This window comes from Asparagus officinalis, chromosome 4 (assembly GCF_001876935.1).
Source record: "Asparagus officinalis chromosome 4, Aspof.V1, whole genome shotgun sequence".
NCBI lineage: Eukaryota > Viridiplantae > Streptophyta > Magnoliopsida > Asparagales > Asparagaceae > Asparagus > Asparagus officinalis.
The window spans coordinates 16,323,296-16,337,767 of NC_033797.1; the positions used below are offsets into that span (position 1 = coordinate 16,323,296).

At 39.0% G+C, this 14,472-nt stretch overlaps 1 long non-coding RNA gene across 1 annotated transcript; it reads right to left on the reverse strand.

Annotated features, from left to right (window-relative positions):
* LOC109835969 lies at positions 207-679 on the reverse strand. The gene is made up of 3 exons (XR_002245759.1): positions 588-679; positions 377-477; positions 207-293 (listed from the first exon to the last, which is right to left on the reverse strand). It is a non-coding gene; the product is annotated as an uncharacterized LOC109835969 (long non-coding RNA).

Genomic DNA, 14,472 nt, shown 5'->3' on the forward strand with positions numbered 1-14,472 from the left:
CAGCTCATAATGCGCTCTCCCGAGATTAAATCCGTGCGAACTCCTATACCCGTTTCTGAACTCAAACAAGTTTATTTCTCCCTTGTAAACAATCCTACTGATAAGCATGCAGCTCGAAGATCTCTCGTGCTGCAATTTCAAGAAACGGGGATCAGAAGTCAGAGAAAGCCATTGCCTGCAGACGCAGCGGAATCTTGCAATTGATTTTGCAGGCAGTCTTGAGAGAATGTCACGCACAACGTCAAGTGGTAAGCATGGGCGGCAGCAACCCGTTTCAATTTTTGTTGCAGGCTCTACGCACAAATCTTTTAATTTTAAAACCATAATTATCATCATCAATTTAGTATTAGTAGAATAATAAAAAGATGATGAGTACCTGAGTTTTGTTCTCTTTCTTTCCAGTGATTCCTTGTTTCTTGTTGGGGCCATCTTCATCTCCTCCTGATGAGTTGACGCGCTTCTTGTTCATCACGTCTCCTAAGTTTTTAAAAGCGTGCGAATTTTCATCATCAATTGTTTTACGAGCTTCTAGTTAAAGGGGGAGAGAAAGAACGAAAGGATTCTTAAAAAATCAGAACAAGTTTTACCTCGTTGCGGCATCAATTGAATACCAAATTCGATAATTTCGATTCCACCGCCCGCGGCAATCTAGGGTTTCCTAATTCGATCGAGTTCCAAGTGAACTCTCAATTTGGAAATAGAACAGCTAGGATTTAATGGGGGCGGACCTAGGGTGGCAATATATGACCCGGCCCATCAATCCGACCCGATCCGACCCGACCCATTTATAATGGGTATAGATCGAATCGGCCCATCAATTCGATCCGATCCGACCCGACCCATTTATAATGGGTATAGATCGAATTACATGCGTCGAGTCATAAACGGGTCAATCCCAACTGACCCATTTATTAAATGGGCCAATTTGGGTTGACCGGAACTGACCCGTATAACACAAACATCAACCCATGGACCCAATAACCAAGGTTTCGTTTAGATACCATAGTGTTTTTCTTATTGTGTTTTTGTAAAAAAAATATCATGGTGCTGTGTTTTTCTCTTAAAATGTTTTCAAAACACCATGATAAGTATTTTTTGTCAACACTAGTTTGACAAATTATAACAGTAGTATTAAACATATTATTAATATTTTATATATTAATTATAATAAAATATATTATAAATAAAATGTTATAATATTTAGTTTACATTATTATATTATAGCATTATAAATATTTAATGTAATGCAATATAATATTATATAATGTATTATAAAATTATATTATATTTTAATAAGTTATATTATATATAATTATTATTATATTATAATAATTACATATTATTTTCAAATAATTATATATTTAATTATTTAGGTATATCAATTTGTTATTTTTGTATATTATATTAATATTTCTAAATAATTTTATTTTATTCCATTAAATACAATATTATGGTATTCATTAATATAATATAAAATTAATTAATAAGCCGTTAAATAATTAATGTTATTACTTAAGTATGGTTATTAAGTAAAGTTAATATAAATTGATATATAGTATATTATAGTTTTTCTAATATGTTAGTGAGTTTTATTAATAGTCACTTTAATAAGATAGATATTAGTCATGTTATGATATAGAATAAATATTATTATATCATGAAACTATACTTATTTTTTACCATTAACATTTGTTTACGGCAATTAATTCGTCAATTATGTAAAAATTTATTTTACTTTATACATACATTATATTATTTATTAAGCATAATATATTAATATATTACATATATTGATAGATTACAGTTTAGCCATAAAAATATATTATTATAATCATATTATTATATTGTTATGTTATTATTAAATATGTTACTATTATATAATATTTTATAATTATTAATTTATTATAATTTATTTATTAAAAGTTAATAATATTATATGATTATACTATTGTATAGTATATTATTATATCATTATTATATTATTATTTATTATCAAAAACTTTTTATTATTTTTATTAGTTTATTTATATTTTATTATTATATTTATTATATAACACATTATTAACATATTAAATATTGATATTTAATATGTTATTATATTATTATATAAGATATGTTATTTATTATATTTTTATATTATTTAATAAATATTACTAATATATTAAATTAACTATAATATAGTATAGTATAGTATAATAAAATAAGCATGTTGATAATAACTCTATATTAATTACATTTAATATATTATATTAGATATTATATTAACATTTTCTCAAACTCAAAACCAAAACACCTAAAATGTGTTTTGAAATAAGTGTTGTGTTTTTGGTTTGAGGATGATTTAGCTCAAAAAACACCATGGTTTCCAAACACATGATATTTTATTTTTGGCAAAAACTCCATGGAAACAAGTAAAACACCATGGTATCCAAATGGAGCCCAAGTGAAGCGCTGGCAGCAAGCCTTCGTCTCTCATAATTCATAAATGCGTTGTTAAGGAAAAGCCCTAGATTTCCTACCACTACGCTCGAGCAGCAGCGAGCAGCGACGATCGGCGATCTCAGTCAACTGAGACCGTCGACTGAGATCGCCGACCCTGTCGTCTCCCTCTCCCACCTCCTCTCCACCATGAGCGTACCCTCCCACCCCGTCATCTTAGGCAAACGTTTAGAAGGCTTAGAGGAAGAGGAGAGGCAATCAACAAGATGGACAAAGAGGAACATAGAGAAGGAGTAGGAAAGAATGATGGAAAGGTCGAGCTCATCAAGCCAGTGAGGGCCATCGTGAGGGAAAATAAATAAAGGAAGACTATGAGGGGGTATGGATGAATTTGGTGATGGAGGGTGGTCTGTAATATCACACTTCGGGCCCACGGGCCCATTGGCGCGAGCAAGCCATGAAACTCACCGAAAGCAACTCAATGTTGGCTAAAATCTACTGTCAAAATGCTAGCATTAGTTATCATTGGGTCTTGGGCTTTTCTCTATATAAACCACTAACATTACTTCACAATAGTCCATATAGAAGTAAACTAGGGGTGTCACATGTAAGAGGCGTAGAAGGTGGCTAGGAGGTGAATGTCAGGGTTAGGGCTCAGATCTAGTGGGTAATGAAGGAGTACGAGGAGTATAATGAGGGTTTTAGGATGTATGTGTTGTTTGTTGAAATGCTTGTGAGGTGAATGGTTGGCCTGCAAGTTAAAATGATATTACTTGAGCTAAAAATTTATGAATGCTAAGTATTTGAGGAAATGCTATGAGATGTGCCCTCAAAAATGAAAATTTTGATTATTTCTTTGATGAAGTTAATGTGATTTGATGAACTGGTTATGGGACTAGTTGAGTACAATTTTTTTGCATGTGAGATGTTTTTAGGTGTTATGGTTGCGTTTAGTTAGAACCACACACAATGTGTTTGTTATTTTGCTTCAACCAGATAACTTGGCGTATGTTGAATTCAATAGTTAGAATATAGATTAATCTCATTATGAAAATTATGAAATTGTTTATATCTATATAAATGAAACAAAATTAAAATAGAACTCAATTAAAATGACTATCCATTGATTTCATTTTGTTACATTTTGGGTCGTCATATCTAGTACATGTTAATTTTAGCCAGTACTATATCCAGTACATGTTAACTATATTTGGTACCTGTTAACTTTAGTTAGTACTTATTATCTATGCCCAGTACTGTAGGCATCGAAAATTGCCTATAGGTCTCTACGAACAGCTCAAAGCTAAGAGAATACGATGAACGTCACCATCTGGTTCATAGAAGCTTGATTAACGTCGACGAACGCTTGAAGTGAATCGGCAAACTATGTGAAGCAGCGGAGTTTCAGAATAAAGATACGAACTGATCGGGAGCCCCGTGTTACTTACAAAAGACGAAATGCCCTTCGTGTCTCATTTATTCCACAGATGATCTAATCATTGGAGCTTATAGAACTCCTCGCCGACTTTCCAACGCACTTTGAATCGTTTAAATCCGAGTTCGGATGAAGAAGTTACGGCGAAAACGAACAAACTGGCGACCACAGTGGGAGCCAACAGCTTCGCTGCCGAAGCCTAATTTATTTATTATTAATCATATTATCGGTATTATTAATATAAGATATATACTTCAAAACGATTAATATTATGTTAATTACTAGTATGTTATTCAATAAATTAATATATTATATAATGATATATAGTTTTTATTATGTTAGGTTATTAATTAGTACTTAAATAACTATATTAGGATATTATGATATAATAATATATTATCATGAATACTATTTTTTACATTAACATTGTTTAGCAAATATTGTTTTTTTATTAAAATTTCTTTCTTTATAATAATATATTATTTATTACATAGATATATTATATAATTATGATATGTCATATTCATTACCTATAAATATTGTATAGATCCATATATACTATTGTTTTTATTTATTAAATACTGTTACTATTATTAATATTTATATATACATTATTATAATTTATTTACTAAAGTAATCATATTATATGACAACGATCCACCGGCTTCCAAAGAAACCAGATCCAACGTTCGTGACAACTCCTCGAAAGTCAAGGAGTTGCCCGTTGAAAGTGCACCAGTGTTGACGAAGAGGGCTCGTCAAAGGCGCCGTCAACATCTCGCGCATCAATTTGCCAAGGCTTTGGAGCCTGTTGACGGGATCTGTTATGATGCGGATCTGAAACGCAGAAGGCGCAAAGTGTTCCAGCAACAAGCTTTGAGAACCTCCTCCCAACCACCTACTAATGAATGGGTTCGTGTCAAACGAACACGTTCAACTCTTAAGGAGCGCATCCATAAGCGCCGCGCACTGTTAGCGCAGACGAGGATTCTTGTACGGAAGGCACAGGAATTGCAGAAGGAAAAGGTGGTCAAAAAACCACCAAGATCTAAGCAAGTCTGGATGCCAAAGGCCAAATCAGCGCCTAAGGCAAAAGCAGGCGACGATGCTCTCTGGCCTTCGTCAACTCCAGACCCTGCTCCCGTACTTCCGGTGAAGCTCTATGATAGTGTGGATCTCCCCAAATCTAGAATCCCATTGAAGGATTGTGTCGGCGCCCTACCCGAGAATCGAGGAAAAGCGCTTGTTAAGGAAAACTGGAGACCGTTAAAGGAGCTTCGAGCAAACATCCGGACTGGGGGTCGTACGCGACCTCCTAACAAATCAATTTCTACAATAGCCCGCTTGGAGGTACGTGCAGAAAACCAGGAGCCCGTTAAGGTTCCACCCTCACAAGGGTGTGATTCCAAAAGTGCGACTCCAGTAGATGCCAACAAGGCAATGTTTACTCAGAGGAAAACGCTTCAGACAGACGAACGCGTTATACCTGAGAATCCATGTAAGCAGCCGATAGGTTACTCCGACCGCAACGTCGATGAGTTGTACTATCAGGCTGGGGGTAAGAATAAATCTCGAAAGAGAAGTACCCAGGAAGCGGACTCTCATTGTCCGTGTATCAAAATTATCAGGACAGTATTATCAGCGTGTAGCTATCCCAAGACCGCTCCACAGAGGGTCTCGATATTCGAGAGGATCTCCGATGGAACGACGAAGCCCAAATCAAGGTGTTTCCACCAAAGAGGATCGGTTGCTCGAGATGATGAATTCCCAGAAGTTACCATCAACATGGTCAAGAAGGGAAAATCTCCGATTGTTTCAAGTGGTTCTAACCCTAATTTCTCTCCAGGAAGAAGAGTCAGTTCGGGAATAACCCAACAGATATCTCAGCTTCAGCTAGAAACCGTTGGACATAATGATTACCAGGGTGTTCATGAAGGAATTCATTCCGATGACGAACTCTCGGAGTCTTATTCCGCAATCGCCTCTGACGATACAACGTCTAGCATAGGACAAGCTCGGGAAGTGTTCATGGTCAACACCGAGCAAATAACCAAAATCATTGAGGATGCTCTAGCCAAACAAAAAGAGAACTTCAAGTTCGAAATGGAAATGGCTATGCAGGAGATGAGACAAATGCACGACCAACAAATCCGAGCTTTGTCAAATCAGCTAGGTGAATCCAGCCGTCGCAGCACTGCTAACCAAGCAGGTAGCGATTCAGATGTGGATGAACACGCACCTCCCAAAAATACCGGGTGTGGTTCAAATGCACACCCTACAGATAACAACGCTGGGGGTGGTTCTACCAAAGATAATAACACTGGGGGTGGCCGCATTATTCCTCTCGAAAATTATCCAAAACAGGATATAGATGAGGACGAAAAGATGAAGGATCTCGAGAGCAAAATTAATGCTTTAATGTCTGCTCAAAAGGTAAATAAGACCGGCATTCCGTGTCCTTACCCGAAAGAATGGGAATCAATTCCGTATCCGGCGAAGTTCAACCTGATCAACTTCACGCCGTTCGATGGGAAGGGTTCCCCCACTCAGCACCTGATCTATTTCAAGTCCCATTTGGGAGTGATCTCTGGCAACGAGCCTCTGATGGTCCGGTCATTTGTTGGCACCCTTTGCGGGCCCGCCTTCGATTGGTACCGCCCAACAGCTGGGAGGACCTGGAAAGTATGTTCCTCGCTCATTTCTTCGATGATGACGCCGAAGTGTCGATCAGGATACTCTTCGATGAGAAACAAAAAGACGGAGAGTCGGTGGATACCTTCATCAAACGTTTTCGCAATCAGGCAATGAACTGTAAGGATCCCGTCACGAAGGAATTCGTCTTGCAAACCTGTCATAACAACTTGTCCATTAACATCTTGGACGTTATGGGAGTAGAGTCACTCAATACCTGGAGAGAGTTGAAGGCGCGCGAAGAGCAGGCCGAACGATTCCTTAGAAGGAGGAAGGTTGAAAGATGCCAACTGATGACTAACCCTCTGAATCCGGGTCTCATTTCCCATAATGAAGGGAAGATACCTACAACAGTTATTGACGTTAATCAGACGTCGCAACAGCAGTCCCGACGACAGCGGAATAGTTCGGATCCGAGGCTCCAAAAAGAGTACTCATTCAAGGACGAAGACGTTCCGGCCATCTTCGAGACCCTTCTCAAAAATAACAAGATCAAGCTGCCGCCCATCACAAATCAGGAGGAAGCGGACGATACTGCAGATCCGAAGTACTGCGCGTACCACAGGAGGATCCTTCATCCCACCAAGGCTTGCTTTACTTTAAAGAATAGCATCCAAACCTTAGTTGAAGCCCAGTTCCAAGAAAGAAGCTGGGGGTGGATGATTCATGTAATGGGAAGTTCCCAGAAGAATGCTATATGTAATTTTCTTAGGGATAACCCAATAATTACGAACAAAGTGATAAACACTAAACCCCCACTGTGATTTGTACTCCCACTCTCACTGTCTACCTGGTCAAACCTTCCTATAGTTAGGGCCACAACCAAAGTCCCCTCTCGATTCCTTCCATGAAGGAGAGGTCCACTTTCAAAAAATTGAGCAATCAAATCTATAAAAGTTAGGATTGTTCCCAATCTCACTTAGTCAAACCTACAGATAGTTGAGACTAAGACCGAGTTATTCTTTTTTGATAAACGAAAGACTTCCATCTTTTCCTTTTTCAGCCAAACCTATAAAAGTTAGGGTCGAAATCAGAATTTCCCCTCGATAAATGAGGGACTTCTTTTGATTCAAATGACCAATCCTATAAAAGTTAGAGTCGTTTGAACCTTCTCGATTCTCGGAGTGGAGATCCCACTCTTAGTTTCATCTTTTCGGATTCTGGGGGTGGAGATCTCACCTTGAGTTTCCTTTCTTACTGTAGATAGAATATAAAATTCTTCTTCTTCAGTACCGGGAGATAGAATATAAAATTCTTCATCTCCCATTTTCCAGTCTGTCTTTGTTCTTAGAAAAGACACAATCCGGGCATCTTGTGCACGGGGAATTTTATCTCGACTCCTAAACAGAGATAAGTCTACGCCTAACACGCGTTGCCGGTTTAGTCTTTCACCGATTAAAAAAGACACCAAGGTCTAAAACTTGGGGAATTTTATCCCGAAGCCTAAGTAGGGATGAGTCAACACCTAACACGTGTTGTCGGGTAGCCTATTCCCGTAACAAGGGTGAAGCCTATGTATTCGGCATCATAGCGCAAAGTCTCAGAGAATTCACTCTCTTAGCACAACGTTACATGCGGAACGGATTCAGACAATCCGCATGCTAGCCCGATTCAAACGGTAATCGGTAAAGGCACATCAAACCCGTTGAAGGCTGGGGGTTTGCCAAAAATCCCAAAGTCTATGTCTAACACGCATTGCCGGTTTAGCCTTTCACCGATTGAAAAAAGACACCAGGGTCTAAACCTGGGGAATTTTATCTCGACTCCTAAACAGAGATAAGTCTACGCCTAACACGCGTTGTCGGTTAGTTCTTAACCGTAAAAAGAACAAAAGCCCACATATTCAACATTGTGGCAGATTGTTATTCACAACGTCAAAATCCGTGCCTCACACGTACGGGGAATTTTATCCCGAATCCTAAGAAGGGATAAGTCAACGCCTAATACGCGTTGCCGGTTAGTCCTTAACCGTAAAACGAACAAAAGCCCACATATTCAATATTGTGGCAGATTGTTATTCATAACGTCAAAATCCGTGCCTCACACGCACGAGGAATTTTATCCAGAATCCTGAGCAGGGATAAGTCAACGCCTAACACGCGTTGCCGGTTAGTCTTTTGCCGTGAAAAGGACAAGAGCCCACATATTCGACATTGTGGCAGGCCGTTATTAATAACGCCAAAATCCGCGCCTCACACACGCGGGGAATTTTATCCCGAACCCTAAGTAGGGATAAGTCAACGCCTAACTCGCGTTACCGGTTTAGTCTTTCACCGATTGAAAAAGACACCAAGGTCTAAACTTGGGGAATTTTATCTCGACTCCTAAACAGAGATAAGTCTACGCCTAACACGCGTTGCCGGTTTAGTCTTTCACCGATTGAAAAAGACACCAAGGTCTAAACTTGGGGAATTTTATCCCGAAGCCTAAGTAGGGACGAGTCAACGCCTAACACGTGTTGCCGGGTAGCCTATTCTCGTAACAATGGCGAAGTCTACGTATTCGAAGTCGTAGCATCAAGTCTAAGGGAGTTCATTCCTTTAGCACAACGTCACATTCGGAACGGATTTAAACTATCCGCTTGCTAGCCCGACTCAAACGGTAGTCGGTAAAGGCACATCAAATCCGTTGATGGCTGGGGGTTTGCCAAAAATCCCAAAGTCTATGTCTAACACGCATTGCTGGTTAGTCTTTGACCGTAAAAAGGACAAAAGACCACATATTCAACATTGTGGCAGGTTGTTATTAATAACACTATAATCCGTGCCTCACACGCATGGGGAATTTTATCCCGAAGCCTAAGCAGGGATAAGCCAACGCCTAATACGCGTTGCTGGTTTAGTCTTTTACCGATTGAAGAAGACACCAGAATCCGAGTCTGGGGACTTTTATCCTGAATCCTAAGTAAGGATAAGTCAGCGCCTAACACGCGTTGCCGGGTAGTCTATTCCCGTAACAATGGCGAAGTCTACGTATTCAAAGTCGTAGCATCAAGTCTAAGGGAGTTCATTCCTTTAGCACAATGTCACATGCGGAACGGGCTTAAAACAATCCGCATGTAAGCCCGATTCAAACGGTAATCAGTAAGAGCACATCAAACCCGTTGATGGCTGAGGATTTGCCAAAAATTCTATAAATGCAAGTCATTGACGCACCAGCTCCATTAGTTGGTCTCGTGACTTGAGCATCGTACGACGTTCGAAACCCTAGGGTCAATGCCGGTCAACGCGTAACCCTAGGTCAACGCCGATCAACGCGTTGCGATCAAAAAGTCAGCGCAAATCAATATATCATGACGGAGATAGTCAGTTCAAAGTCAACTCAATGACACGAGCCAAACTCAACTCACCGGTGGTAGACTCGAGACTCCAACGACGGCCAGGCGATAAACGCAGCGCCAGAAGGACTTCGGCTATTCATCAAAGCATTGAATAGACCAAAAATCGAAGGAGTCAAGGGTTTAAGCTAACTACAGGTTCTTTACACCAATCGAAGGCTGGACCAATCATATCCAAAGTATTCCAGCCTCTTCTATAAAAGAAACGAGTCTGGAACGCTTTGGAGGGGGTATCTGTAGGCATCGAAAATTGCCTATAGGTCTCTACGAACAGCTCAAAGCTAAGAGAAGACGATGAGCGTCACCATCTGGTTCATAGAAGCTTGATTGATGTCGACGAACGCTTGAAGTGAATCGGCAAACTATGTGAAGCAACGGAGTTTCAGAATAAAGATACGAACTGATCGGGAGCCTCGTGTCACTTACAAAAGACGAAATGCCCTTCGTGTCTCATTTATTCCACAGATGATCTAATCATTGGAGCTTATAGAACTCCTCGCCGGCTTTCCAACGCACTTTGAATCGTTCAAATCCGAGTTCGGATGAAGAAGTTACGACGAAAACGAACAAGTACCTGTTAACTTTAGCCAGTACCTATTACCTATACTCAACAACTGTTAAATATTTTTCATATATGGTCATGTTACCTCTAATAAATGTTTGCTTATTAATTAGCATGTGATGAGAAATTATTCAATATATGAATTATAAGTTACTTCTAACACATATATGTTACAGTTAACAATTATATATGATACTTAACCAGAACATTTTATAGTTAACATATACCTGTTATAGTTAATATACACATGTGATCCTTAGAAGAACCGGTTATATTTAACATGTACGGGGTATAGTTAACATGTACTTGTGATACTTAATAGGAACAAGTTATGTGGGATAATATCTCCTCTCCGAGCTCGTCGTCATTCTCAACTTGGTTTTTTGGAGTAGTATGTTAAGTGAGTATATGATATATGGTAGTTTGGAGATTGGTTATAAATTGTTTGGTTAAATGCTAAAAAGATATGTGTGACTGCAAGTTTAAAGCCTTGATTTAGAAATAAAGTTCTATTTTTGTAACGTGCAGCTGTGTTGAATTAGGATTTTATGGCACATGCTCATGCTATGCGAGTTATCTCGTCATTTAAATGCAAAGAAAAGTACAAAGCTTTGATTTTGAATGCGCAATAGTGTTCAATTAGACAATATGATCTTCGCTTTACCCAGATATAAATGAGAAAAAACTATTGTAAATCAAAAAATAAAGATGAGAATGCATTAGGAACACTTACTTTGACTCCCAGTATTAGTTTATCAATTACATGTTAAGTTTATCCCTTTAATGTTACGTTTACCGATTATATATTAACTATATCCAATACTTGTTAACTTTAGTCAGTACGTATTAACTATATCCGATGCATATTATCTTTAGCCAATAGCTATTAAATATTTTTATATATGGTCACATTAATTGTAATATCACCAAGTTTTTCAACAACTAAAATGCTTATACTTAACAACTAAAATGCTTATAATTTCATCAAATCGGCTATGGATTGGGATTGGGGTGGCAGATTGCAGTGGGATTATAAAGTTGTAGACAACATGTCTCGCTAAAGCAATGTTAAGAGTGAAGCAAACAACTAGAGTCCATTGTCATCATATATATGTAGCTTTGGGTTGTATTGTTTATCTTCTTTTGCTTCAAGATGAGTATAATCTACTTGTAGAATCATCTATGTACTAGAAATACTTAACAGGTACTGGATAAACTTAATAGGTACTTGATATATTTAATAGGTACTGGGTATAGTTAACAGGTATAGTGTATATTTAACAAGTGCTGGCTAAAGTTAATAGGTACTAGATATAGCTAACAATATGTAATGACTAAAGTTAATACGTATCGAATATAGTTAACAAGTACTGTTAAAGTTAACAGATATCAGATATAGTTAACTGGTGCTTGCTAAAGTTAACATGTACTACATACAACAACCCAAAACATAGCAAAATGAGGTCTCAATTGAGTTCTAATTCAACTTTGTTTTATCTGTGTAGATATAAACAATTCCATAATTTTCATAATGAGATTAATCTATTTTTTAACCATTGAATTCAATATATGCTAAGTTCTCTAGCTGAAGCAAAACAACAAACACATTGTGTGCTATTCTAAAAGAAAACAATCATAACACATAAAAATCATATTTGTAGCAACAAAAAGTACAGTTAGTGTAACAATTTGTCAAAAATTTTAAATTAGCAACACAGAAAAATTAGTAATCTCTAAATGCATCAAAAACACCAACAAATCAATCTCCGCTAATTTTGCTCCAAAATCAAGCTTACTATAATTCACTCTCCAGCAAGCATAGTTAAATTGAAGAAGTATACAAAACTTTTGCCACAAAATGCAAGCTTTTAGAGTCTTTTGATGAAGAGCGCAGAGGAAGGAGAATAATGGAGGAGGGAATAAAAGAGGAAAGATAAATAGAGTGGGAGAATCATCTTAGAGCTTTTCTTGTTGAGAGGTAATGAAAGATGGTAACGGCAAGAGACGACATAGGAGGCAGTAGCAGGCTAGCAGCGAGAGACGATGTAGGAGATGGAGATGGTGAGGAAGAAGAGCGAGAGGAGAGGCCGATGATGACAGAGGGGGAGGCAGGAGAGGGAGATACAAAGTTAGAGGGAAAGATGAAGAGGGAGAGGAGGGTTATGGTAGAGTTAGGAGAGAGTAGACGGTGAAGAGGGAGAAGTAGAATGAAGGAAGAAGAGAATAAAGAAAATTGATTTGTATTCCTTTTGATCTCGATTACAACTTGATTACAAAAGAGAGGAGAACGAAATTGGTTCTTCCTCTTTGTTTAAAACTGGGTTCTTCACGGTGGCGATGGAGTGCCTCCCTCGAATGCTCGCGTCGAGTTTGCTCTCCGTTGACGATCCGCACGTCTTGATTCACTGGAACAATGTCTTCTCCTCACGATTTGACGTTGTGGAGAACTTGTGTGGCAAGTTTGAGAACTCAGAACGAGTTTAGAAGAACTCTGTAAAAGAGTTGATTTGAACCGAAGATCGGTTAATAAGCCAAGGCTAGAAGAAGCTCTGTGGTCGGATCCAAGCCAAGAAAATCCCACCGAACCCTCCAAAATTCACTGGAACAATGTCTTCTCCTCACGATTTGACGTTGTGGAGAACTTGTGTGGCAAGTTTGAGAACTCAGAACGAGTTTAGAAGAACTCTGTAAAAGAGTTGATTTGAACCGAAGATCGGTTAATAAGCCAAGGCTAGAAGAAGCTCTGTGGTCGATCGTTGCTGAAGGATCAAGGCCGATCTCCTCCAAAACCTTTGCTGCGAAGTCCCAGATCCGAAAATGCCAGCCTTGCTGCTAACTCTTCCGTTTTCCAAAAGCCAGCCTTAACTCAGTTGAGTTTACCCATATTTATAGGGAATACCCAACTTCGCCTCTTAGAATTGAGACGCGAGGTTGGGTGTTGGCTGAACACCAATGAACGCGAGGGTCACTCGCGTTTTGGCTTGTTGTAACGCGAGTTTCGACCCTGGCGTTTTGATGTTGTAACGCGGGTTTCGACCCTGGCGTTTTTGATGTTGTGACGCGGGTTTCGACCTTGGCGTTTTAACATTGTAACGCGGGTTCGACCCTGGCGTTTTGACATTGTAACGCGGGTTCGACCCTGGCGTTTTACTGTTGATACACGGGGAGGACCTCCGCGTCTTGCCTTTGTCATTGCGTTGCAAAGATCATTGTCTTGTAATCTTCGTCTTGGCTCCTTGAGAATATGAGAGTCGTCAGATTGTAACTCCCGATATTGATTGTGAAGGCCGTTGATTAGAGCTTTCATCAGTTGTCGTGAAGGTCGTCAGATTATAACCTTCAGCAATCTACGCGAAAGTCTTCAGATTACAGCCTTCTGGAAGTCGTCAGATTGTAACTTCCATCATCAGTGTTTGATAGGGGATAAGCTATCTATTGTGATTTTTAGACAGCCTACATAGACTTTCTGCTATCTTGGCATCCACCACGGTTGACTGGGACGAATTTTCGGAATACTTTGGATCTCAACTCTGATCCTAGAGCTGTTGATTCCTTGTTGTAAAGGAGTCGTTCTCTGCACTTGCTTTGAAGGCATCTTGATTGAAGGGATTTGCCACGTAGGACCTTTGTGAAGGTATGCGTCATAATCCTGCTTCTGGAATGCGGGGGTGGACCCCTGCGTTTTGAATTTGAGACGCGAGGTTGACTTCGGCGTTTTGAATTTGAAACGCGGGTGTGACCTCGGCGTCATGATTTTTGTAACGCGGGTCTGACCTTGGCGTTTTGACTTGAGACATGGAAGTGGCTTCCGTGCATTTTTGACTAAGTCTTTGAGACTTGTCTTCAGCTTATTCGTTTCAAGTCTTAGCTCACATCCATTAAGCTAACGGATTTACAAACATGCATAGGATTTTTGGCAAACCCTCAGCCATCAACGGATTTGATAAGCCTTTACCGACTACCGTTTGAATCGGGCTAGCATGTGGATTGTCTAAGTCCGTTCCACAT